A 27940-nucleotide genomic window follows, 5' to 3' on the forward strand; every position below is an offset into this window, starting at 1 on the left:
TCATTGCTAACAGGCAACCAATACTGTATGAAATAACCGCAGTGGAACATACGAAAAATGTACCTGTTAGGACAGTGCAAGAAAATTTGGCATTAATAGGCTACAGCAGCAGATAATCGACCCAAGTGCTTTTGCTTACAGCACATCATCTGCAATGCCTCTCATGGGCTCGTGACCATATCGGTTGGACCCCTGGTGACTGGAAAACTGTGGCCTGATCAGATAAGTCCCGATTTCAGTTGGTAAGAGCTGATAGTAGGGTTCGAGTGTGGTGCAGACACCATGAAGCCATGGACCCAGGTTGTCAACAAGGCCCTGAGCAAGCTGGTGGTGGATTGTGTTTACATAAAATGGACTGGGTCCTCTGGTTACTTGGGGATCATTTGCAGCCATTCATGGACTTTATGTTCCAAAACAACAATAGAATTTTTTACGGATGACAGAGCGCCATGTCACTGGGCCACAATTGTTTGCAATGCGTTTGTAGAACTTTCTGGACAGTTTGAGCAAATGATTTAGCCATGACATGAATTCCATGTAACATTTACGGGACATAACCAAGAGATCAGTTCATGCAAAAAAATCCTGCACCAGCAACACTTTCTTAGTTATGGACAACTATAGGGGCAGCATAGCTCATTATTTCTGCAGGGGACTTCAGCGACACGTTGAGTCCATGCCATAGTGAGTTGCTGGACTATGCCAGGTGAAAGAATTCGACACCAATTACAAGGTATCCCATGAATTTTGTCACCACAGTGAACATATGAGGCAGAAGTCAACACCACGAATAGTGGGATATAGATTTCAATATTTCATCACAATGTGAATAAACAACAAAACATACAGTCCTTCATGTTGTTGTTAGTCGTACAAATAACTTCATTAATACCACTAATAGATGTCACAAGAAGCTTTCTTAGTTGCCTTTCACACTTAGTGGATTACATTGCAAGTGTGTGTTACAAAGCAGTTTGAAGATGTGCAAGTGCAGATTGTCAAATGTTGAAGTAAGAAATTACTTATGAATAGTGACAGGATTAATTTAATTTTTTTTTTTGTTTTGTTTTTTGTTATGATTAATCGTGGCCATTTATCATCTTTAGGCTGAGAAAATTATTGTTCATGTTTCTTGCACTTGCTTTCCAAAGAAAAAGTGGCAGAAAAAGGAGCTGTGGCCTTTGATTCACAGTTTTGATTTATCAAATTCAGATGTAAACTTTACACTAACAGATAACTGCAATATCATGGGAAATTTTCACAAGGAAATGTGTGGATGAAATGTTTTGTTTCCTGGTAGTGACCATGTTTATGTCTAGAAGGGAGAATCTGAACTCTTCAGGATGGTGGTCAAAAGGTTCCCAGTGCTGTATTCCAACTTAAACTTCACAATAAAGCTGTCATTGTCTGGATATTCATTTTGCCAATTTTCTATTAGAAACAGAAACAAAAAATGAACTGGGTTTTTTAGTATCATATCCCCGACAATTTCTGTACACTGGATGCATCTGCTTCGCGTATCTACAATGTGATTTTGTAAATGCTTTTATGGCAACACCTCTTCAGAGCTCTACAGACATAGACTACTTTTGCCTTCAGCTGTTTGTGCTTTACTGTTGAAAGCTGTCAAAAGTGCTGCCACATGTAAGGGATTTACATAAGTTGACTAATTCAGGAGTGTAGTAAAGAATAAATGTGTTAAAACTTCATGCATGGTGTGACATTTCTTCACACATCTCGGTTGACATCATGTCTCTAGAACTGTGATGGATAGATGGTTTTTACTCCCACAGCGACTGTTGTTCTTACCCCCACAGCAATTGTTGCACGCAGCATCCTTGATACCACAGGCCACCAGGATGCCGACATTGACCTATTGTACAGAAGTCATTCTGAATAAAGAATGTTTATTCTGAATGAGCTCTCTTGACTCCACACTCACTGTGACACTGGTAGAATGCAATGCACAGTTCTCGCATGCTACAGATTTGAAATCAGTGTACTGTAAATTTTATAATTATCAAATTGAATGCAAAACCTAAAGATAATGTCAAAAAAACCTTAAATCAGAGTAGCACTGTATTCACCAGTGTAAAAATTTTGTTGTTTCCCAACAAATATGAAATAAAGCTAAAAGAAGAAAACAAGCAAAGACCATTTCAGGACAGTTCATTATCTTTTGTTATTATTTTATCTCCGACATGCACCCTTTTTTTTTAATGACTGGTTTCAAAGTGACCCTAGATCGAGCTAGACATTGTCTCAAGGTGGAGCGCACATCGAAAGTCTGTCCGGCGGCGGTGGTGGTGGTGGTGGGTGGGGATCAAAAGGCCTCACTGGTTCACCTGACAAACAAGTTTCAGACACTATGTGTAGCTGAGCCAGGTGCAGTCACTTGTCCTGTATCAGAGGAAGCCTCTTGACCTGCAAGATCTGGGAATTCACAGAGGGTAGGATTACTGGTAGCTGGGAGTTTCAATGTTAGGGACATAATGGGGCCCCTTAGGGATACAATTTGTATTCTTGAGGTCCCACAGTTTCACCAGTAATACAGAAAATCTTATACATATCTACATCATACACAGGAAATATATCCAACAAATTAAATGCATTACTGAAAAATACAGGACTTAGAATAGCCTGCTGAACCAAAGGGAATCTAAAAGCACAGGTTCACTCAGGGTAAACAAAATTATCAGTCCACACAAATTTAGGTATATACAAAATCAAACATCAAGAGTGAGATAAAATTTATATAACAGAAATGGAGAAATTTCAGAATTGGAAGTCATGAACACACCAGAAATAGTGATAGAAATCAATCCACTTTCTTCAGTCACATGTATACAGGAAACCATAAACTATGAACCTATGACAGTGTAGAATGGATGTCTGATGGTTTGCCAAATCAAAAGAGCTGCAGATGTGAGGCACGAGTTGAACTGATCATCCTCCCAAAGAAGGACCTTTCTGACAGTTACATACCTTATACACAAGGGTGTGTGTGTGTGTGTGTGTGTGTGTGTGTGTGTGTGTGTGTGTGAGGAGGGGGGTAAGTATGTAGGAGATCTGAAGCATTAAAACCATTTAACTTTTCTCTATTTTTTTCTGCTAATACAGTCTTGAAATTTTTTGGACGGATAGCATGTGAGCTGTTCATGAAATTTTAGAGTAACATCACTAAGGAAGAACAAAACCAGGAGACCACTTATTGAAAACAGAAAAGCCCTCTGCAAACTGAGGAAGGCAGTTTCCAAATGGCATTTAATCAACTGAAAAAGAAAACAGTCTTGTGAGAAGATGTGTAATTTACAATAAACAATTTGGTGTGTGATTGCGTGTTGTTCCTCGTTTTGAACCAGATGCGGCTCCTAGTTAAAGGTTCTGAGTCAGAGCCACCCCAAAATACACTGATGGAAAAAAATTACTACACCAAAAATAAATAAATAAAATAATAATAATAATAATAATAATGTAGAGTAATGAAATTCTGGAAATGACATTTGTCTAGGTAACATATTTAATTGATTAATGTTACAAGATCACAGGTTAATGTAACTGCAAGTTAAGCCATTCCAAATGTGAAATGCTGGTACATTGACAATCGGTGTACCAGCCAGAATGTTGAATGTAAGTATGCAAAGATGTATGTCTTGTATTGTACAGATGCAGGATGTCAGGTTGTGGGAGTTCCATGCCTGTTGGACTTGGTTGATCAATACATGGACAGTTAATGATGTTTGTGGATGACACTGGAGTTGTCATCTGATGACATCCCATATATACTCAACTGGAGACAGATCTGGTGATCGAGCAGGCCAAGGCAACATGTCGACACACTGTAGAGTATGTAGGGTTTACAACAGCAGTATTTGGGCAAGTGTTATCCTGTAGGAAAACACCACTGGGAATGTTGTTCCTGAATGGCAGCACAACATGTCAAATCACTAGATTGATGTACAAATTGCAGTTAGGGTGTATGGGATAACCACAAGAGTGCTCCTGCTGTCATATGAAATCGCACCCCATACCATAACTCCAGATGTAGTTCCTGTGTGTCTTGCATGCACACAGGTTGGCTGCAGGTCCTCAACTGGCCTTCTAAACAACACACAGCCATCACTGGCACCGAGGCAGAACCAGATTTCATCAGGCAGAACCAGGTTTCGTCAAAAAACACAACAGACCACCATCCTGCTGTACAATTAACCCTCACTTGACTCCACTGAAGTTGCAAATGGCGATGGTTTGGGGTCAGTGGAATGCACGATACAGGGCGTCGGGTGGAGAGCTGTCCTTGAAGTAACCAATTTGTGTCACTGTGGTGCCAATGCTGCAGATGCTGTGCCATAGCCACATGCCGAACAGAATGGTCTTCCCTCTCCGTAGTGCCGCTTGGCCATGAGAGCCCAATCTTCTTGCGACTGTACATTCTAGTGACCACCACTGCCAACAATCATGCACAACAGCCACATCCCTGCATGCAGTTTCTCATTAAAACTCAGTGAGGTGTTGATAATGACATCTTTGTCACCTCCAAAGCATTCTTGACTAACATCAACCCAGCATGTCCAATCTCAAAGGTAACTAACACTCACTACTCTTACAGCATGCATTTAAAGCAAACCTGATTTGAAACTCTTATGCAACTGGTGCAAAATATGAATGGACATCATGTTTCCACTGTATAAACATGCCTACCAACTTCTCTTTAAGTGGCATCACTCCTTGGTGTTGTGAATTTTTCCCCCAACAATGTATATATTAAAATACACTTCTCAATATGTATTACAGAATTTAAATTATCAGGATGGATCTTAAATATTTTCCACATAAATTTACATAACAACAGTCAATATTTTTGGAACTGTTGATATTGTGTGTGCTTGCAATGCTGGTTTAGCCGTATGTAGCAGAGGTTTGGGGGCATGACTTCTACAAGAGTACAGCTCTTATGGCCCTCCCGAAGGCTTAATCGCTTCAGCCTGCCTGTCCTTCATCATACGTACATCACAAATAGAACTAGAGAGACACCGTATTGGGTTTTGTTGAAGCCCATATTTGATTGGTTTTATACAAGTATTTATAAACATGTTCTTGGTACAGTTTTTTGTAATAAAATGTCAGTTAATGACATATCAGAGAGGTTATGGCAGTATAGTGAATACAGTCAAGAACCGGGAGTTATGTGGAAGTTCATGGGTTCGCTTCCTGCAGTCTCCAAATTTCTTTTATTCACCTTCACATTTTCGAAACGTTTGTGGAAATTTTTTATTAATTTAATGGAAACATGTTCTGTAGTATCTGACGTTATTTGTATATAAGAGCTCTATTTCTCAGGAGAGAGTTTGTACCAATGTGTGAAAATGCTGGGTAATGTGGGCCAATGAAGATCGTTTTCTTCATCACTGCTTGATTTGATCACAATTCAGCATTTATTTATTCATCCGAAAATCACAGAACAAGACACGTGACATCACAGAAACATCATTCTTTCGTCGTGCGACCTCATAAATGCTGCGTATCGAGCACACATGAAACATTAAACATGTTAGGTGAACAAAAAATATGAAAAACGTTAAGAATACAGTGAAGGTATCATTCACAGCATTAAACGTCTCTGCAAAACTACATCTTTTAGTGCAATTTGTTGTGACAAAGTGTCAGAAAATGTGACGTTAGCAGATAAATATGCTATCTATAGATTTTATCTTGGAGTTAGCTTTTAGTGTTCTTTAGCAGTTGATAGAAAATACAATGTGTAAACTTTTGGCTATAGTGTGATATTGACCGCCCCACAAATCTAGGTTCGTTCCATTCAATAAATGTCACAGCCTTCCCCAACATCAAAGCCACAAGGTATGCATCTTTTGAACTGTACCATACCCAAAAGAAGTGATGAAATATAACCTTTTCCTTGAGTGTAAAGACTTGTTTCTGTCAGGCAATAATCATTTAGTGCAGTGGGCACACTGTACACTGTGTGACAGAAATAATAAATATATGTGAGACTGGTGTGAGGCACACCATGCTGCCAAGGCAGATGCACTGCTAGGACAAACTTGGCAACGAAAGAGTAAACCAGGCAGATCCTAGTCCAAAAAATATTATTTTAGTTCTTCAGTAAATTTCTATTGCAATATGTCAGAATTGTTTAAAATTACTCAAAAATTCCATACAACATTTTTTGCCAGATTATCACTTCTACATTGCCATCTACAACATCCTTAACTGAATGATTGCCTCTCATATGAAGATTGCACCTTGACCCATATGCCGATGCATAAACCATGTGTGCAGCTTGTGTCCTCAACAATTATTTCATACTCATGGTGTCAGTGATTTAGACTTCGTGATAAAGGTCCCTCAGAACTACAGACACCTTGGCACAAATGGGCTTACTTCCTCACAGCTGATTTCTACTCATGTCTCCTCTAAGCCAACCTCATCTTTAGCCAGCCCTCTTTCCCCATATGCCAGGTGCTATTTATTGACAAAACGTCTCTCATGGAATAGGTTATTATTTTTTTGGCATTTCAGTCTGAAATATTTTTATGAAATCAAGGCTTTTCCAACAGTATATCTTCTCTCATATTTTCAAACAATGGAAAATCCAGGATGGACTGTAACAATATTATGAGAAGGAAAGTTGCTACTCACAATATAGCGGAGATGCTTAGTCGCAGATAGGCACAACAAAAAGACTCTCACAATTTAAGCTTTCGGCCACTGGCCTTTGTCAACAATAGACACACACACACAAACCCAACTCACACACATGACTGCAGTCTCAGGCAACTGAAATCAGTGGCTGGACAAGCTATAGCTGTCTAAATGTTGAAATCAGTTTTACAGTACATATTGATAATCGCCTGTGACAATGACTGAACACTACTAATGCCAATTAAATGATAAATCTCCACATGTAGCATTGGCACATTTGTCAGCGACAAACAATCATAACATTTCTAGAGATTAAATATTATTTAAATATGGATTGAGCAACTGTCTAAAATTGCTTTTGTGACAAGAGGGCAGAGGGTAGCAGGTACCACTACTAGTCGTTTCGTTTCCTTCCCTGTTGCATTCGCAAATAGAGCAAGGGAAAAATGACTATCTAAAAGCCTCAGTATGAGACCTAATTTCTCACAACTTATCTTTGTGGCCCTTTCTGTGAAATGTATGTTGGTGGCAGTGGAATTGTTCTCTGGCCTCCATAATACTTGCAGGCTGATCGAACCTACCAGTAACGAATCTAGCAGTTTGCCTCTGAAAAGCTTCATTATCTTCCTTTACACTGATGTGCTGGGAATCCCAAACACTCTAAAAGAACGGGTTGTACTAGTGTCCTTTCCTACTACCTACTCCATAAGCTCATTCCATTTCATACTGCTTTGCAAGATGACATCTAGATATTTAATCGATGTGAGATTGTGGTGGTAAGCTCCTATGGGACCAAACTGCTGAGGTCTTTGATCCCTAGGCTTACACATTACTTAACCTAACCTACACTAAGGACAACACACACACACACCCATGCCCGAGAGAGGACTCGAACCTCCGATGAGGTAGCTGGGCGAACCTTGGCAAGGCGCCTCAGACCGCATGACTACCCCATGTGACTAATTGATGTGACTTTGTCAAGCAGCACACTGCTAATGTTATATTCAAATGTTACATAATTGTTTTTCCTACTTACCCACATTAAATTAGATTTTCCTACATTTAGAGGAAGTTACCATTCACCAAGTGAACAACAAATTTTGTCTTAAGTCATCTTGTATGCTTCTACAGTAACTCAACAACACCTTCCCATACACCAAGCATCATCAGCAAAAAGCCTCCTGGGGCACACCTGGCAATACCCTTGTCTCTGATAAAACACTCAATGTCGAGGACAATGTATTGTGTTCTATTACTTAAAAAGCAATCACATATCTGGGAACTAATCTGTATGCTTAGACATTTCTCAACAGTCTGCTGTGGGGCACCACATCAGATGCCTTCCAGAAATCTAGGAATATGGAATCTGCCTGTTGTGCTCCATCCATGGTTTGTAGTGTATCATGTGAGAAAAAGGCAAGCTGAATTTCACATCAGTGGTACTTTCTAAATCTGTGCTAATTTCATTTACATCTACATCTACATGTATACTCCACAAGTCACTATACAATATGTGATTGAGGGGGAGGGGGGTACATGGTACCACTACTAGTCATTTACTTGCTTCTTCCAATCAGAAACAGAGCAAAAGAAAAACGTCTGTTTATATGCCTTCATATGAGCCCTAATTCCACAAATCTTATCTTCATGGACCTTACATGAGATTTATTCCGGTGGCAATAGAATTATTCTGCTGGTCAGCTTCAGATGCCAGTTCTCTAAATTTTGTCAACAGTGTTCCTCGAAATGATCATCGCCTTCCCTCTAGGAATTCTCACTTGAGTTCCTGAAGCATCTCCGTAACACTAGCACATTATTCGAACCTACCAGTAACAAACCTAGCACCCCACCTCTGAATTGCTCCAGTGTCTTCCATTAATATGGCCTGGTGTCGATTTCAAACACTCAAGCAGTATTCAAGAATAGGTCACATTAACGTCCTATATGTTGTCTCCTTCACAGGTGAATCACACTTTCCGAAAATTCTCTCAATAAAATGAAGCCAACCATTTGCCTTCCTACCACAATACTTGCGTGCTAATTCTGTTTCACTCTCTTTGCAACATTTACATTCAGATATTTAACCGACATGACCATGTCAAGATGGGACACTACTAACACTGTATCCAAAAGTTATGGGTTTATTTTTCTATTTGTCCAAATTCATTTACATTTTTTCTGTATTTAGAGCTAGCTGCTAAACGTCACACCAACCAGAAAATTTGTCTAAGTAATCTTGTATCCTCCAATAGACACTCAATGACAACACCTTCCCATAAACCACAGCAGCACCATCAGCAAACAACTGCAGACTGCTGCTTACCCTGTCTGTCATATCATTTATGCATATAGAAAATATACATCAGCAATACCCTTGTCTCTCATGAACACCCACCTTAGAGGACAAGATACTGGGTTCTATTACTTCAGAAGTCTTCAACCCACTCATATATCTGGGAACCTATTCTGTATATTCATACCTTCATTAACAGTCTGCAGTGGGGCTCCACGTCAAATGCTTTTCTGAAATCTAGAAATATGGAATTTACCTCTTGCCCTTCATCCACAGTTCAAAGTATATCATGTGAGAAAAGGGTAAGCTGAGTTTTGCACAAGCGATGCTTGCAAAAATCATGCTGATTTATGAACATAAGAGTCTTGATCTCAAAGAAATTTATTACATTTGAACTGAGACTATATTCAAGGATTCTGCAGCATACCGATGTTAGGGATATTGGTCTGCAATTTTGTGGGTACGTTCTTGTATCTTTCTTGTATACATGAGTAACTTGCACTTTTTTCAGTTGCTTGGGGCTTTGCACTGGGTGAGAGATTCATGATAAACTCAAGTTAAGCAAAGGGCCAATACCATAGAGCACTCTTTGTAAAATGGCATTGGTAATGAATCAGTACCAGGTGACTTATTTGTTTACAATTCTTTCAATTGTTTCTCTACACCAGGGATGCTTATTACTATCATGTTCATAATAGTAATTAGCTTGATGGCGAAATGACAGTTTGTTTGTACAATTCTCATATGTGAACAATTTCTTGAATGCAAAATTTAAAACTTTGGCTTCCATCTTGCCATCTTCAACTGCCACACTAACTAGTCAATGAGTGACTGGGTGGAATCCTTGGACACACTTATCAATTTTACATAGGAACGGAATTTTCTCGGTTCACGGCCAGATCTTTTGCTAACGTATGACAATGGTAGTTGTATGCTTCGTGCATAGATTCACTGATGCACAAATCTTTACTAAACCCTGTCTGCTATCTTTTGTGCATTATCTTTTGAACAGAATGTGCAACAGCCTTCACTTCCTCAGTATTTTCCAAATTTTGTTGTTAAACGACGATGGGTCTTTTCCGTCCTCAGTCCATTTACTAGTCACATAGTTCTCCAGACCACGATTTACAATCTGTTTAAACTTTATGTATAATTCCTCTATGCCTGTCGTACTTGAACCAAGTGATGTAAATCATTTTCTAAGTGAGATGCTGACAACAGCTTATCTGCTCATTCTTTCCAGCAGAAACATTCACCTAAACTTCTTAACTGTTTTATTAACTTTTGTAACCATAGTCACTACGATGACATCATGATCATTAATCTCTGTCTGTATACTGATGCTGCTGATGAAAGTCCAGCCTGTTCATAGCTACAAGGTCTAAGATATTTCCATAGCATGTCAGCTGCCAAACTAGTTGCTCAATACAGTTTTTAGAAAACATATTCAAATGTACTTTGCAAGACTGTGTCTTAGCCCCTCTGCAAATGAATCCATAGATATCCTAGTCTATACTCGGTAGGTTTGAAGTTGCCTCCAACTAGTATTGCATGATCTGGGTATTTATGCACTACTGACCATAGACTTTCTTTGAATGACTCTAGAACTATCACAGTGGAAATGGGTGGCCAGTAAAAACATCCAACAATTAACTTGGTTTCATCTAGACCTGTCATACCCGACCAGATAACTTCACTGTCACACCCAGCTTCAACTTCAAAAGAGAGAAAATTTTTATAACTGCAATGAACAGTCCCCCTCCTACAGCATTCTAATCTGTCTTTGTGATAAATGTTTCATGACTCGCTAATCTCAGAGCTTTCTACTTTGGGTTCGAGCCAGCTCTCAGGCCCTAGCATAATTTGAGTGGGAGAACTTCCCTGGAGGGCAGTAAATTCAGGAGCTCTGTTATGAGCAACTTCAACAATTTACTGATAAAATTTTGAGAGTTGAAGTGTCTTTACCCTGAATATGATTTGACTTCCCAATCTGAATATCAACTGACGAGTGTTCATCAGAGTACCTGAAACTACCAACTAGCCTAAAAAACTCCTTTGTGTGCTCCCCAAGTACACTGCTATCTGAGTATCTGCTTCCTTTGTGTAGTGCATCCCTGACCTATCACAGGGAGTCCTACAAATCCTCATCCAAAACTGCAGGTTCAGAAATCTGCAGCCAAGACTGTCACAAAGTCGACATAGCCTTTGGCTGAGACCCTACATTTAGCTCCAAATCAAAGGATCCCGGTCAATTCTGGGAACAATTACACAAATTGCAAGCTCTGCTTGCACACTGTGCATGAGGTCAGCAGCCTGATGGGGGCCTCTGAACCCATGAAACTTGCATCAGTGGTGCCTATATGAACAACAACTTGCAGACAATTGCATCCTGCATGCTCGATAGCTGCAGGCAAGGCTGCCTCCGCATCTTGGATTAGGGCCCTCAGCAGATGTACCAAGTACTTATTGGTTTCCTTTCCATCCCTGAATGCTATCTTCCTAAGAGGCTCCATAATACACCTAATGTTGGAACTTCCAATAACTAACAAACCCCTGCCCCCATGTACCTGCTCAGACCCTGCTGAAGTCATCGCCACCAGTTCACTAACAGGATGACTAAGTGAGGGCGGATGGCCAGCCTCCACATTGGCTCTCCATCTCAAGCATGTTTCATCCATAGTCCAGAAACGCCTGGGGTTTCCCATGAGACACGCCACATTCTCCATCACTGCTACACCCCTTGGCTGCAGCCTGAAGGTGGCTGACAGCAGCCAGAAGTGCATTCAGCTGCTCATGAACTGTAGCCAGCTCCTCCTGCGTCCACACAAAGTATGCACACATCCTAGCCATGCTATCAAGACTAAGTGCAGAAGTAAACTATAAAAGAAGATACAAACTGAGATGTGCAACTTGCTAACATCCTTGTGTCACCAATGGATGATGACACCTCAATGTTCTGTGTAGTTGGCTGTTTGTGAACAGAAGATTTTCTGTCTCAAGGAAATTTATTATATTCAAACTTAGAATGTGTTCAAGAATTGTACGGCAAACTGATGGTAAGGTAACTGGTCTGTACTTATGCAGGTCTGTTTACCCCCAGGAGTCACCTGTGTTTTCACTGTTGCTTGGGACTTTTCACTGGGCGAGAGATTTGTGATAAATGCAAGCTAAGTAAGAGGTTAAATCCACAAAGTACTCTCTGGAATACCAAATTATGATCGCATCTGGACCTCATCACTTACTTGTTTTCAACTCTTTCAGTTTCTTCTCTATGACACAGATGCCTGTCCCTGTGTCCTACATGTGGAAGTCTGTACAATAATCAAATCTACATCTACATCTATGTGATTACTCTGCTATTCACAATAAAATGCTTGGCAGCGCGTTCAATGAACCACCTTCAAGCTGTCTCTCTACCGTTCCACTCTCGAATGGCACGCGGGAAGAACGAGCACTTATAATTTTTCTGTGCGAGCCCTGATTTCTCTTATTTTATCGTGATACTCCTCCTGCATGAATGTTTTCTTAAACCTGAAATTTAAAACTTTACCTTTCCTTTCGCTGTCGAATGCCACCTGAGACTCGTCAATGAGTGACTGTATAGAAGTCAATGACCTGCTTAGTGATTTTATGTATGACCAGAATTTGCTAAAGTGTGATGGTGAATGTTTTTGTATGCTTTGCATACAACAACATATGGACACATGAAATTCTAATTTTTGCCCATCAACATTTGTGAATTCTTTTTTTGAACTGAGTGTGCAATAATCTCTGTTTCCTCAGCATTTCCCAAATGAAATAGATTATGTCACACATATTGTGCAATCCAACATTCTAAGTGGGTAGATTTGGTGGGGAATTTGAAAAAATATTGAACGAAATGCCTCATACAGTCACTAAGATTTCTCTGGTAGGAGTAGTGGGAGTGACATATAGAGGGAGAATCTAGAGTATGTTGAAATATAAAGAATGGTCCAAAGTAAATGAACCCTCACAGAGTGTGACGAGGAATAATATTAGGGAATCATTAATTACAGAAGGATAAAAGAGGAAAAAAATGGTGGAAAATGAGGATGTCTAATATCCTACAAGTTAGGGGAACTGGTTTTAGTGAGAAACCATAACTGTATTTCTAAGAGTGAGAAGTTGATAAGTAAATTTTATCCATTGTATGAAGGAGCTTTTGTAATTACAAGATACACATTCCAAAGCAACAATAATGCCTGAGTCAGAAAAAAAGTGAAAGGTGTATATAATACTCAAGACTTATGACCTTTCATAACAAATTACAACTGAGTACTTATAGATAATGTTAGTACTCATAGTGAACCACATTGGTCCACTGCCTTGTGGACTGGAAGATTGGCAGACAGTCCCACTGAGAAACACACACACACACACACACACACACACACACACACATATACATAAACAAATAAAGACATACAAAATGAAATGAAAACTCAGTTAACTTTCCTTTAGCTTTAATGTAAATGTTGGTGATTTGGTGTGGTGATAATATATAATGGGTTTTGGAGTCTGAGTTCCCTGGTGCCTAAGCTGAGGTGTGGCAGGAGGAATAAACAGTAGGAAGGAAGGGAGATTGACACAGAGGGTCATCTCTGTAAGAATTTGTGGTAATAAAGGATATCCATGGTAAATGACATGTTGCCCACTAACTACCAGTCACCTTTCAAAATTTCATCAGAGTTTGAAACAAAACAGTAATAATAACATGGAGGTTAATAATCTATCACTGTTACTTATTTAGTAGTAATAATCCTTTTTAAGGGGTAAGAAGTTTCTACCTTTTATAGGGAAATAATTTTTGGGTGTGGATTTATATAGTTTTCTAGGGGGTAGTAGTTATAAGTAGACTGGTTAGTCTTGACTGCAGACTTCGATCGGTGAGCAACAATAATTTATCCACAATTGCATCCTGCATGCTCGATAGCTGCAGGCAAGGCCGCCTCCACATCTCGGATTAGGGCCCTCAACAGATGTACCAAGTACTTATTGGTTTCCTTTCCATCCCTGAATGCTATCTTCCTCAGAGGCTCCATAATACACCTAATGTTGGAACTCCCAATAACTAACAAACCCCTGCCCCCATGTACCTGCTCAGACCCTGCTGAAGTCATCGCCACCAGTTCACTAACAGGTTGACTAAGTGAGGGCGGGATTTATAATAATCCACAGGCACCAGTTGGATCGAAAGATTTCCAGTCAAATCATGCTACTGTCAGAGTTAGTGGAGGCGTCAATAAAGTCTTGATTAATTTAATGTAAGTTAGTTCTTAGGATATAACTGGTGGTGAAAACAAGGTCCTCCTCCTACAAAGGGAAGAAACTATTCTCTAGTATTGACAACTGAAATAAAAGTATAGAGAACAAGACTCTTTCTCATATGGGAACACACATGTAAATATTTAGCTACTATCAGAGAGGATAAGAAAGGATTAGCCACTTGGAAACAGTGAAAGTTGACCCACTGGAAATGTTGTACACTGAAGTGAATTGATGTGATGGTAATGATCCCTAAATAAGCTGAATCTAATTAAGAAACTAATTTACAGACAATAAGTTAGAATCTCAAAAAGTGGCAAGTAATAATATTTAAGAATTGAGATCCAATGTACTACTGAACTTCTTTGAGGTCCATTAATCAAATCTCTATTTGATTGATACTCCATAATTACCACATATAAGTCTAAACATATCGTGCAAAAAGAACTATTATATTTGTGGTGTAAATGCCACATTTAACGCATAAGGTTAGTTGAAAAGGATTACATGTATACAGAAGAGACAAATAAGAGACATTGAGTCATGGATCTTTGTTTATGTAATGAATTAGTTTTGTTAATAATTAAAAAAAAAATGAACCCTTGGATAACCTTTGTACCCTCATCAATATTGTGTGATTGAGTAAGCGCAGGTCTTTGGAATGAGATTTGGCCAACATTTAATTGGCGTTTGATAGTTGATATCTTAGTATGATGCAATTTTTGTTTGGTGGGAATTTGTATGTTTAAGGTACACTTGGAGCATCATGCAGTGATGTGAGGTTGCCTTATGACATCTTGCTTAATATACAGTGCTTCCTCAGAGTCAGCAATGCTGTGCACTGTGCCATGGGACCCTCCTGGAGAAGTTCTTTGCCAAGGGGCTTCTCAACAATCAAAGAATAAATGGAAGATTGTAAAATGTTTCAGTTAGTTCACAAGCAATGTCGTATCTGACTTGAGAACATCTCGTTTTTGTTAATGGAGTAATTTGATGTTCACACACTGATACATGCACAGTAAAGAAAGTTGTTGTACAGTACATGGACTTTCTATCAGTAGCGTGGAAACATTAGTCTTTTTGAAATTTTGCAAGGTTGTCATCTGACCAGCACCAGGGCCTTACTGCAAGAAGCTGCATTTCATCAGCATGGACCTTCGCAATTTGTACAATCCTCCTGTATGAATGATTTCTTAAACATGAAATTTAAAGCTTTAGCTTGCCTTTTGCTGTCTTCTATTGCCAACCCAGACTAATCAACAAGTGACAGGATAGAAGCTTTCAACCAGCTTAGTGATTTTGCATATGACCAGAATTTTCTCAGGTTGTCGGCAAGATCGTTTGCTGAGATATGACACTGGATGTTGTATGCTTGGCGCATTGGTCTTCTTACAGACACCTGAAATTCTGCTAATTTTTGCCCATCAATATCTATGCATTCTTTTTTGAACTGATTGTGCAACAATCTCTGTTTCCTCAGCATTTCCCAGTTTTGATTATTGAACCATAGAAGGTCCTTTCCACCCCTAATCCACTTACTCGGCACATATGTCTCCAGCGATTGATTTACAATCAGTTTAAACTTTGCCCATAATTCCTCTATGTCCATCATACTGGAACCAAATAAAGTCCATTCACTGTCTAAGTGGGATTCCAACAACTGCTTATCTGCTTTTTCTAGCATAAATATTCTCTTAGCCTTCTTGATAGATTTACTAACTGTAGTAAACATCATTGCTGTGATGACATGATGATCATGAATCCCTAGCTCTACACTGACACTGTCAACAAGATCAGGCCTGTTTGTAGCTGCAAGATCTAAAATATTTCCATTGAATGTGGGTTGTCTAACCAGTTGTTCAATGTAGTTTTCAGAAAACACATTCAAAAGTCATCAGGTTACCTTCCACTCCGAAAGGGATTGCACTCAGTGACTGTTATATTGACTTGTAAATTATAGATTGCAGCAATCAGTTGTCCTTTTTAAATTTTATTATGCAGATCTAGATTTCAGCTAGAAGCTAGCCATTCTCAATACACTATTATTTTCGCTCAGTGTAAGTCCCTGTTGATCGTGTTTCACCCACAGTTCATTGAATACTAGCCCAAATAGTACCACACAATACTGAAAACACTTACCTCCATACAAAAATGCTGTATACTTTCTAGAATTAATTTAAAGTGGAATCTGGTGAAATCCAGAGTTCAAGTCCGAAATACCCACATATTTTACCTGATGAAATTTGTGTAACAGCTCGTCCATGTTCTCGGGATGGTCATTCAATCTGATAAGAAACTTATTAAGATGTCTAGAGTCCAAAACAACTCTCACTCCACCATTTCTCTTACTTACCACAACTAAAGGGTTATTGTAAGCATTGCTACTTCTCCCAATTACACCCCGTGTTTCCACTTTCTGAATTTCTTTCTCTACATCTTTTCTTTTTGAAAATGGTATATTATACAACTTGAGAAAGAAATGATGATGATCTCTAAGGTAAAGTATGCACTGATAGCCTTTCACCTTCCCTGTTTTTTCACTAAACACATTTCTAAATTCCATAGCAAATTCCTAAGTTTTCCCTTTTGTATGTCATTAAGAATCATAGCATCCCTCACTTTAGAATCTACAACACTTTCAAAATCCTGATCCTCAGTCTCATCAAAATCTTTATCATCAAACACCTGGCACTCACCTTGGTTCACAATTGTTTGCAAATAGTTACAACTTTTCTCACAGTTTAAATTACAGAAATTAGTTTTCACATTAAGTATTATTTTTAGGTTCCAAAATAAACAATTCTTCAGCATTCCATTCAAAACAAGCCTCAGTTTTCTCTATCCAATCCATATCGAAAATTATATTTTCTTGCAGACTGGGGATCACTAAACATCCATTTTAAAGGTTTTGCCTTCTATACTAAACATTAAAAGTACCTGAGATTTTATCAATTTGCTTTACTTACCTGTAGCTCCTCTTATCTTTACAATGGGCATTTCCACAAAATTCTTACTATACTGGGTTTTTTTCTCTAAATTGTTCAGATGTACCACAAATTGGACTACCTGTATCAATCAAACAGTTCCCTTCCCACTGATCAATCTTAATGTAAGAACATCCAAAATCTAAATCATCATCTCTGTTATTAGACACTACATGTAAAAGATCACTTTCAGTTTCATCAAATGCTACATCCACTCTGTTTTTGCAGGGTTTTATCAACTTTACTGGTATCATAGCATTACTTCATTACAATTGTTGTTAGGTAAAGAATGAACACACTGGACTGGTTCTGTAGCACAACTAACATCACTTATTACAGAAGGAACACAAAATATATTACCGTCAAAATTACTTTTTGCTACTCAGATCAGCTTTCACTTCATTCCACCAATTCAGACACAAATTTTAACTAACCACAGCTAACTTATTCCAGAGTGCACATTTATCTATGTTATCATCAACCTGGTTCCAAACAAATTTCAAAAGGTTTTCACCTTTTTCTCTAAGCTTACAGATAACTCACATTTACTGTCTGGATCATTACTCTGCATGACATTAATGAAAAACTGCTTTGACTGGACTGGTATTCCATGACTCTCACCTACATCATCATGTACATCACTTACCTTATCTGTATTCACAAATAGCTCTGAAACTTCATTATTCTTAAACTCCACAAAAACTTGATACTCATCATCATCATCAACAACAACATACTGTTCCAAAATTACTTCATCAGCAACATCATTATCAACACAAGTCTCATTTCCCTCAAAGTCACACACTTCACTTACACTCATTTGCAATATACTACCAGTCTCAGACTTACTAAGCTCAGTCATTTCACAGCTCTCATTCACATCTACATAAAAAATAGCACCTAATTCAATTTAGAGAAAAAACCCAGTATATAATTCAGATCCAATACAGTCATCACCTGTTTTACATATATCAATAACACTGTTTTCTCACAAAGAAATGAAATCATTAGTACACACTACATCAAAAGTCTCATTACTTTCACATTCTGATTTGTGATTAGTATCTACATGACTATAATTAAACACAGTATTCCAAAACCTTTGATCAAAACATAAATGAGAAATCTGATGTTCCTTCTGTTCAACTTCAGATACCTATGCCACATTACTAATACTGTTATTATTGTCTAAATGCAAGTGTAAATTGGGGGGGAGAGGGGGGGGGGGGTTCTGTACTACTTGTGTTTCCTCACCCCAAAATTATGGAACTTCATTGAGGTGGACTGCCTTTTCCCGAATAGTTACCTCTATAACTGTTTTCCCTGTTATATTGCCCATAGTTATCCCCATTGTTCCTATTCTGCTGATGTTCAAAGTTTCTCTCTCTATTACCATTTGACCCTGACAGGAATTACCATTATCTCTGTAGTTGTTATCATTGTGATCTCTATTATTTCGATTGTTATGGTACATGCTTTTTTTTACTGCCCCGTCCAGCCTGTCAACATGTTGTAAAAATTGTTCAAGGCAATCATCAGGTATGTGTACTAAATCCCACTGCAATCTTTCTCGTAATCTCCTCTTTAGTGCATCAATCAAAGTCATTTTGTCAAATGGATTGTCAAAGTGTGTTAGTTGATTCTTACAAAACTGTTTCAGTGTACTATCTCTATTCCTAAAATTTGGAATGTTCAAATATTCACTTTTAATTCTCCCTTGTTCAGCTTCTGACCAAAATTTATTTAAAAAAACGTTTTTGAAACTTTGGTATGTTTCCCACTGACTTAAATTTAGATTTACCCAAGACAGAGCTTCGCCTTCAAAACATCTTTTAACAAATTTGATCTTTTGGTTGTCGCTCAGGCGCAACATAAAACTATGTCTACAGTAGTGTAGAAAATCCACTGGATGTAAATTGTCTGATGGAAAACTTTTGATTGGAATGTTGGACCACGCAATACCATTATTTGAATACAGATCATTGTGAATGCAATTTTCCTGAACTACTGAAATTTTTTGATCCAAAACATTTACATTAGTTAGTGTACTGTTTTCAACATTTAAAATTTTCTGATCTAAAATACTAAAGTTCTGTTCGATTTTTTCCTCTACTGCCTTCTGTCATTAACATTCTTCTCCTGTTGTGAGGATTGTGCAACTAATTCATTTTCCAAAACAATAAATTCATCTTCTAATGTGTAGACTTTTTCATTCACACTTTTTAATCCATCTGAAAACCCATTTTTAGCTCTGAAACCTGATTACTATGTTGGTCTGTTTGGTACTGTTTTCAGTTTATATTTCCATTCACTGATCATTGACTGCACTAAATTTGCTATTGCTATCCATCTTCATTTCCTCTAATTTTGCTAAAATCATCAGCAAAATATCAGTTTCCACTGTTTCTTTGCTGACTACACTTTCATTTGGTTCAAACACACTATGTCGTACAGCTTTCACTTCATCACCACTATCCTCATCTCTATCCATTTTCCTAGCAACCACACAAGTCCACCAAGAAAAATTAATTTCACATTGTACTTATCTTTTCTGATGTCCTTCATCGTCACTGTAAATTACTCTTTCAATTCAGCCGGTCCGTCATTGTTGATATTGTCTCATCACTGTTGATCTGACTTTGTTGGGCAGCTCTCAGGTCTTCTTTTGTTACTTGATTGGGACTTCATTAATATATAAACTGCAAATGATACAAATCTTTTTCTTTTCTTCTTATGCAACAGACAATACTTCGTTATCAGTCAACAGATCCCGGCTGACACCCACACTTGTAATCTTACCCTCCCACACATTGCTATTAAATTTTCCTTAGTGTATTCATTAGTTTCAAAAGCTTCGAGGGGTGTAAGATATACAAAATACTAACTTATTACTTATCTTCATTTTCTCTTCTTGTTGTTGGCTCCACTTCTTACGTCTAGGGGTACATTCTTGCGGTTGAAATTTTGATTTAACATTGTGGGTTCCTGATGACTAAATAACTGATGAAGATTTGCCTGTATATTTCTTGAATTTTATTCTTTGTCACATTATTAAATATCACACCATTCTTACAATTTCCATTTAATATTCCATATTCCGACCTCAGGGAAGATCAGTTTGGATTCCATAGAAATGTTGGAACATGTGAGGCAACATTGACCCTACGACTTATCTTAGAAGAGAGATTAAGGAAAGGCAAACCTACATTTCCAGTGTTGCTAGACTTACAGAGAGCTTTTGACAATGATTGGAATACCCTCTTTCAAATGCTGAAAGTGGTAGGGGTAAAATACAGGGACCAAAAGGCTATTTACAATTTGTACAGCAACCAGTCGAAGGGCATGAAAGGGAAGCAGTGGTTGGGAAGGGAGTGAGACAGGGTTGTAGCCTTTCCTCGAAGTTATTCAATCTATATATTGACCAAGAAGTAAAGGAAACAAAAGAAAAATTTGGAGTAGGAATTAAAATCCATGGAGAAGAAATAAAAACTTTGAGGTTTGCCGATGACACTGTAATTCTGTCAGAGACAGCAGAGGACCTGGACGAGCAGTTAAACAGAATGGACAGTGTCTTGCACGGAGGATATAAGATGAACATCAACAAAAGCAACATCAGGATAATGGAATGTAGTCAAATTAAATCAGGCAATGCGGAGGGTATTAGATTAGGAAATGAGACACTTAAAGTAGTTTTGCTATTTGGGGAGCAAAATAACTGATGATGGTTGAAGTAGAGAGGATATAAAATGTAGACTGACTATGGCAAGGAAAGCGCTTCTAAAGAAGAGAAGTTTGTTAACATCAAGTATAAATTTAAAGTGTCAGGAAGTCTTTTCTGAAGGTATTTGTATGGAGTGTAGCCATGTATGGAAGTGAAACATGGACGATAAATAGTTTAGACACAAAGAAAATAGAAGCTTTCAAAATGTGGTTCTACAGAAGAATGCTGAAGATTAGATGGGTAGATCACATAGCTAATGAGGAGGTACTGAACAGAACTGGGGAGAAGAGGAATGTGTGGCACAACTTGACTAGAAGAAGGAATCAGTTGGTAGAACACATTCTGAGGCATCATGGGATCACCAATGGCAGTGTGGAGAGCAAAAATCGTACAGGGAGACCAAGAGATGAATACACTAAACAGATTCAGAAGGATGTAGGTTGCAGTAAGTACTTTGAGATGAAGAAGCTTGCACAGGATAGAGCAGCATGGAGAGCTGCATCAAACCAGTCTCTGGACTGAAGACCACAACCACGACATTCCAAATTACATTGTTAGTGTTGATCATATAAAAATGTCTCTCTCCTTCAGAGGCATTCCCACTACTACTTACATTCTGCAGTACCCACAATATTCCAAAGAGTTTACAAAGCAAAGGAGTTTACATACTTTCTTGACAAAAAAAGAATCATCACCAAGTTATAACATAATATTATAAATGAATCCAGAAATAAATTTAATAATTTGCGTTAGATTGTGCAATTAATAATATGAATTTTAAGCATGCCAAAAATTCCATAATTTCAAATATTTCTAAAACAAGAGTAATTTTAATCATTAGTACATATTGATTGTAACAAATTAATTTCTTTTTATATATTTTAGTTTGAAATACAATACATTGTACACAAAATCATATGAAATTCTTTTAGTGAAACAGCTGAGATAATGTTCAACTGTAAGAGATTCGAGATTAGTCCTGGTATCGGCTACTACTACTACTACTACTACTACTACAAAAGACAATGCTAGAAGAGGGTGTCCCATTACAGAGTGACAATTCGAAAAGTATGCCTTGAGAATGAACACATGGACCACCTTCATCCACTCCATGATGCTAACTAAACCAAGCAGAGCTGCAACTTTACGAATAAGACTATCCCCACCCTCCTCGGAACATCTGCCACTCCAGGGTGCCAAATTCAAATATATAAGGAAATTGCTCCACTCCACCCTGTATAAACACAGTACACTTAGCAACTATTGACTTAGTCAACTACAAATGTACTATAGCAAGTTAGTGAGGATCAGTGATCACACTCTTTCTACATTTAGGAAAGAAACTAAGTATGTATAGGTTTTCAGGTTCCATTGACAATCAGATGATTAGAGAGTGATCATTTTACCTTAAGTCCTCCCTCCCACCTGTTATGAAGGAGAAAAGATGTTAGAAGAGTAGTATAATAAGCACTATGACTGAAGATCAGAATGGAAAACGTCTCTTAATACTAGATAGTGGAAAGCCATTGTGGCCAAGTGGTTCTAGGCACTACAGTCTGGAATCCCATGACCGCTATGGTCACAGTTTCGAATCTTGCCTCGGGCATGGGTGTGTGTGATGTCCTTAGGTTAGTTAGGTTTAAGTAGTTCTAAGATTTAGGAGACTGATAATCTCAGATGTTAAGTACCATAGTGCTCAGAGCCATTGCAACCATTTGAACTAGACAGTGTAAAAAATGGAAAAGAGGAAATAGGCAAAACCATTAGCGGTGCTGACAAAATAATTGAAAAGGGCAAAGTATATATTGAGTAATGTATGTACACTGTATGTGGGACATGCTGAGTGTGTTGGACAGTGATACATTAACTTCCATTCTTGGTACCTAAGATCGTACAATATATCACTTAACAAAACCAGAGAAGGAAAGTTGCTACTCACCATATAGCGAAGATGCTGAGTCACGATAGGCACAACAAAAAGATTCACACAATTATAGCTTTCGGCCATTAAGTCCTTTGTCAGCAGTAGATACACTCACACACACACTCACACAAACGTAACTTGCACACACGTCTGCAGTCTCAGAGAACTGAAACCACACTGCGAGCAGCAGCACTAGTGCATGATGGAAGTGGTGACTGGGTGGGGGTAAGGAGGAGGCTGGGGCGGGGAGGGGGAGGGATAGTATGATGGGAGTGGCAGACAGTGAAGTGTTGCAGTTTAGACGGAGGGCAGGAGAGAAGGTGCGGAGGGGGGATGGGGTAAGTAGCGGAAAGGAGAGAAAGAAAAAGAAATTAAAAGACTGGGTGTGGTGGTGAAATGACGGCTGTGCACTGCTGGAGTGGGAACAGAGAGGGTGAGGACAGTGACTAACGAGAGTTCAGGCCAGGAGGGTTACAGGAACATAGGATGCACTGCAGAAAAAGTTCCCACCTGCGCTGTTCAGAAAAGCTGGTGTTGGTGGGAAGGATCCATATGGAACAGGCTGTGAAGAAGTCATTGAGATGAGGTATATCATGTTTGGCAGCGTGTTCAGCAACAGGGTGGTCCACTTGTCTTTTGTCCACAGTTTGTCGGTGGCCGTTCATGCGGACAGACAGCTTGTTGATTGTCATGCCTACATAGAACACAGCACAGTGGTTGCAGCTTAGCTTGTAAATTACATGACTGCTTTCACAGGTAGCCCTGGCTTTGATGGGATAGGTGATGTTAGTGACCGGATTGGAGTAGGTGGTGGTAGGAGGATGTATGGGACATGTCTTGCATCTAGGTCTATCACAGGGGTATGAGCCATGAGGTAAGGGATTGGGAGCAGGGGTTGTGTAAGGAAGGACGAGTATATTGTGAAGGTTTGGTGGACGGTGGAATACCATGGTAGGAGGGGTGGGAAGGATAGTGGGCAGGACATTTCTCATTTCAGGGCACGATGAGAGGTAATCGAAACCCTGGCGGAGAAAGTAATTCAGTTTCTCCAGTCCCGGATGGTACTGAGTTACAAGGGGAATGCTCCTCTGTGGCCAGACTGTGGGACTTTGGGAGGTGGTGGGAGACTGGAAATATAAGGCACAGGAGATTTGTTTTTGTACAAGGATGGGAGGATAATTACGGTCAGTGAAGCCTTCAGTGAGACTCTCGGTATATTTTGAGAGGGACTGCTTGTCACTGCAGATGTAACGGCCACGGGTGGCTAGGCTGTACGGAAGGGACATCTTGGTATGGAATGGGTGGCAGCTGTCGAAGTGGAGGTATTGCTGGTGGTTAGTAGGTTTGATATGGACAGAGGTACTGATGTAGCCATCTCTGAGGTCGAAGTCAACACCTAGGAAGGTGGCTTGTTTGGTTGAGTAGGACAAGGTGAAGCAAATGGGGGAGAAATTGTTGAGGTTCTGGAGGAATGTGAATAAGGTGTCCTCGTCTTCAATCCAGGTAGCAAAGATGTCATCAATGTATCTGAACCTGGTGAGGGGTTTAGGATTCTGGGTTTTTAGGAAGGATTACTGTAGATGGCCCATGAATAGGTTAGCATAGGATGGTGCCATGTGGGTGCCCATAACCGTACCATGGATTTGTTTGTAGGTAATGCTTTCAAAGGAGGAGTAATTGTGGGTGAGGATATAGTTGGCCATGGAGACTATAGGAAGCAGGTTGTTGATTTGGAATCCATAGGGCATCTGGAAAGGTGGTGTTCGATAGCAGTAAGGCCATGGGCATTAGGAATGTTAGTGTACAGGGAGGTGTCATCAATAGTGACAAGCAGGGCACCATGTGGTAACGGGGAAGGAACTGTGGAGATTTGGTCAAGGAAATGGTTGGTATCTTTTATATAGGAGGATAGGTTCTGGGTAATAGGTTGAAGGTATTGGTCTACGAGAGCAGAGATTCTCTCCGTGGGGTACAGGAACCAGCCACAATAGGGCATCCCGGGTGGTTGGGTTTATGGACTTTAGGAAGCATGTAGAAGGTGGGAGTGCGTGGAGTGGTAGGGGTAAGTAGAGAGATGGACTCTGGGGAGAGGTTCTGGGATGGGCCTAAGGATTTGAGTAGTGACTGGAGATCCTGCTGGATTACTGGAATGGGATCATTGTGGCATGGTTTGTAGGTGGAAGTATCTGACAGCTGACGGAGCCCTTCTGCCACATAATCCTTGCTGTTCAAAACCCTGTGCTGCTTTCCTTTGTAACTACTTTCTTTTGCATCGCTATACTCAATGTCCATCCTTCTTTCTTTTCTTTCCAGTGTTTCTCTTATTGCCTTACGAACTGCACTGCACACTCAACTTATGAGCCACACTGTATCAACCATCTTGGCTGCGCGCAACAGACAGCCTCAAATCCACACTGATTGTTGGTGCAGCATCTTATATCCTACATTACTCCCGACGACATAATTAAGACTATACCTTCAAACTGATCACATTTCCTGTGTCAGTTCCCATATTTTTGCATGTTATCTCCAGCACTTTTCCAGTGCCACATGATCTTACATCTCTAACTACGAACCCCTCCCCATCCACCACACTTTCCCCATTCTATCCCTGTTTGTACCCACTAAATCCACCTCGTCCAGTCACATCTGCTGTCCCCCTTCATTACACTTATCTGCCCTTAAACCTGCTACCCAAAGTAACATACACATATTTTTAATGATTAGTTATTCTCTACTTTGAACCTTGTGACTTCTCGCCAATTTTCGTGAGTTTTCGCCTTCCACTATCATTGTCTTCCGCAGATTTTATCTTTTTTGTTTCCCCTTGTGCATCCATTTCATCCTTTTCACACTTTTCACTCGTATTTGGCTGTATTTTTGCATAATGGCCTTACCATCAAATTACCCGTCTCTGGTTGCCACCCCTCCTTCCACAATGACCTCCATCTGTTCAGATTTCGCCAGTCCTTAGCCCTCACCAACATAGTCCTGCAAAACCGTATCAACCAAGCCCAATCCTCCTTGCAGTACCTTCTCTCCATCCACAAAATTCTCCTGCTATGTAATCCCAAATTCCTGGAACCCATAACACACATTGAAACTCTTGCCCTGCAGGAACTTGAGCAACATGCACAACGCCACTTCAAAAAGCTCTCCAGCCTGCTCACGTCCTACTCCCACATTGGAGTACCACTGTCCACCACTTCCACAACAACCTCCAAACCTCCCCCATGCCACCTCATAGCTGAGGAACCCTGTCTCGCAGACCTACTACACTTACCTCACCCTCCAAAACTCCTTCCCACCACCACAGAGAACCCAGACCCTAAACAGACCTGCAACACAGTTATGAACCATTCCTCCAGAAGCCTTAGTCCCACAGAAATATCAGCCCTTTCCAAAGGCCTCATCTTTTGCCCCACTCCCAAATTCAACCTTCGCCAACAACCAGACGAATCAGACTCAACCAAAGCCCAATATTGAACCTTGCCTAACTCAGTTGACTCCTCCATCCAACTGTGATCCACCCCCACTGCCTCCAAACCAACCCCTGTTAACTTTCCAGAATTTCTTAATCTCGAACCTTGCCTCACCATCATTCCCCAAATCCCTCAACATGCAAACTAACCTTACATCCACAGAAAGACCCACAGTCCACCAACTAAAAACTGATCCCGACCTTATAATCCTACCTGCAGACAAAGGCTCCACCACCTTTGTTATGAACCGCAAGGATTACGTGGCAGAAGGACTCCGTGAGCTGTCAGATACTTCCACCTACAAACCATGCCACAGTGATCCCATTCCAGTAATCCAGCAGGATCTCCAGTCACTACTCAAATCTTTAGGCCCACCCCAGAAAATCTCCCCAGAGTCCATCTCTCTACTTACCCCTACCACTCCATGCACTCCCACCTTCTACATGCTTCCTAAAGTCCATAAACCCAACCACCCAGGATCCCCCATTGTGGCCGGTTCCTGTGCCCCCATGGAGAGAATCTCTGCTCTCGTAGACCAACACCTTCAACCTATTACCCGAAACCTATCCTCCTATATAAAAGATACCAACCATTTCCTCAGCCGACTCTCCAGAGTTCCTGTCCCTTTACCACACGGTGCCCTGCTTATCACTATTGATGACACCTCCCTGTACACTAACATTCCTAATGCCCATGGCCTTACTGCTATCGAACACTACCTTTACAGACGCCCTATGGATTCCAAACCAACAACCTCCTTCCTAGTTTCCATGACCAACTATATCCTCACCCACAATTACTTCTCCTTTGAAAGCATTACCTACAAACAAATCCACGGTACGGCTATGGGCACCCACATGGCACCATCCTACGCTAACCTATTCATGGGCCATCTAGAGGAATTCTTCCTAAAAACCCAGAATCCTAAACCCCTCACGTGGTTCAGATTCATTGATGTCATCTTTGCTATCTGGATTGAAGTCGAGGACACCTTATTCAGATTCCTCCAGAACCTCAACAACTTCTCTCCCATTTGCTTCACATGGTCCTACTCAACCGAACAACCCACCTACCTAGATGTTGACTTCGACCTCAGAGATGGCTACATCAATATCTTTGTCGATATCCAACATACTAACCACCAGCAATACCTCCACTTCGACAGCTGCCACCCCATTCCATACCAAGATGTCCCTTCCGTACAGCCTAGCCACCCGTGATCAACGCATCTGCAGTGACGAGCAGCCCCTCTCAAATATACAAAGGTCTCACTGAAGCCTTCACTGACCGTAATTATCCTCCCATCCTTGTACAAAGACAAATCTCCCGTGTCTTATCTTTCCAGTCTTCCACCACCTCCCAAAATCCCACAGAGGATCATTCCCATCATAACTCAGTACCATCCGGGACTGGAGCAACTGAATTATATTCCAATTACCTCTCACCGTTCCCTGAAATGAGATATGTCCTGCCCACTATCCTTCCCACCTCTCCTACCATGGTATTCTGCTGTCCACCGAACCTACACAATATACTTGTCAATCCTTACATAACCCCTGCTCCCAATCCCTTACCTCATGACTCATA

The 27940-nt window shown here is 39.9% G+C and overlaps 1 protein-coding gene across 1 annotated transcript in view; it reads right to left on the reverse strand.

The window, feature by feature from the left end:
• The window catches only part of LOC124777951, a 100977-nt gene that overhangs the window by 1552 nt on the left and 71485 nt on the right, over nucleotides 1-27940 (reverse strand). The window lies entirely within an intron of this gene.

Source organism: Schistocerca piceifrons, chromosome 2 (genome assembly GCF_021461385.2).
Source record: "Schistocerca piceifrons isolate TAMUIC-IGC-003096 chromosome 2, iqSchPice1.1, whole genome shotgun sequence".
NCBI classification, from domain to species: Eukaryota; Metazoa; Arthropoda; class Insecta; order Orthoptera; family Acrididae; genus Schistocerca; species Schistocerca piceifrons.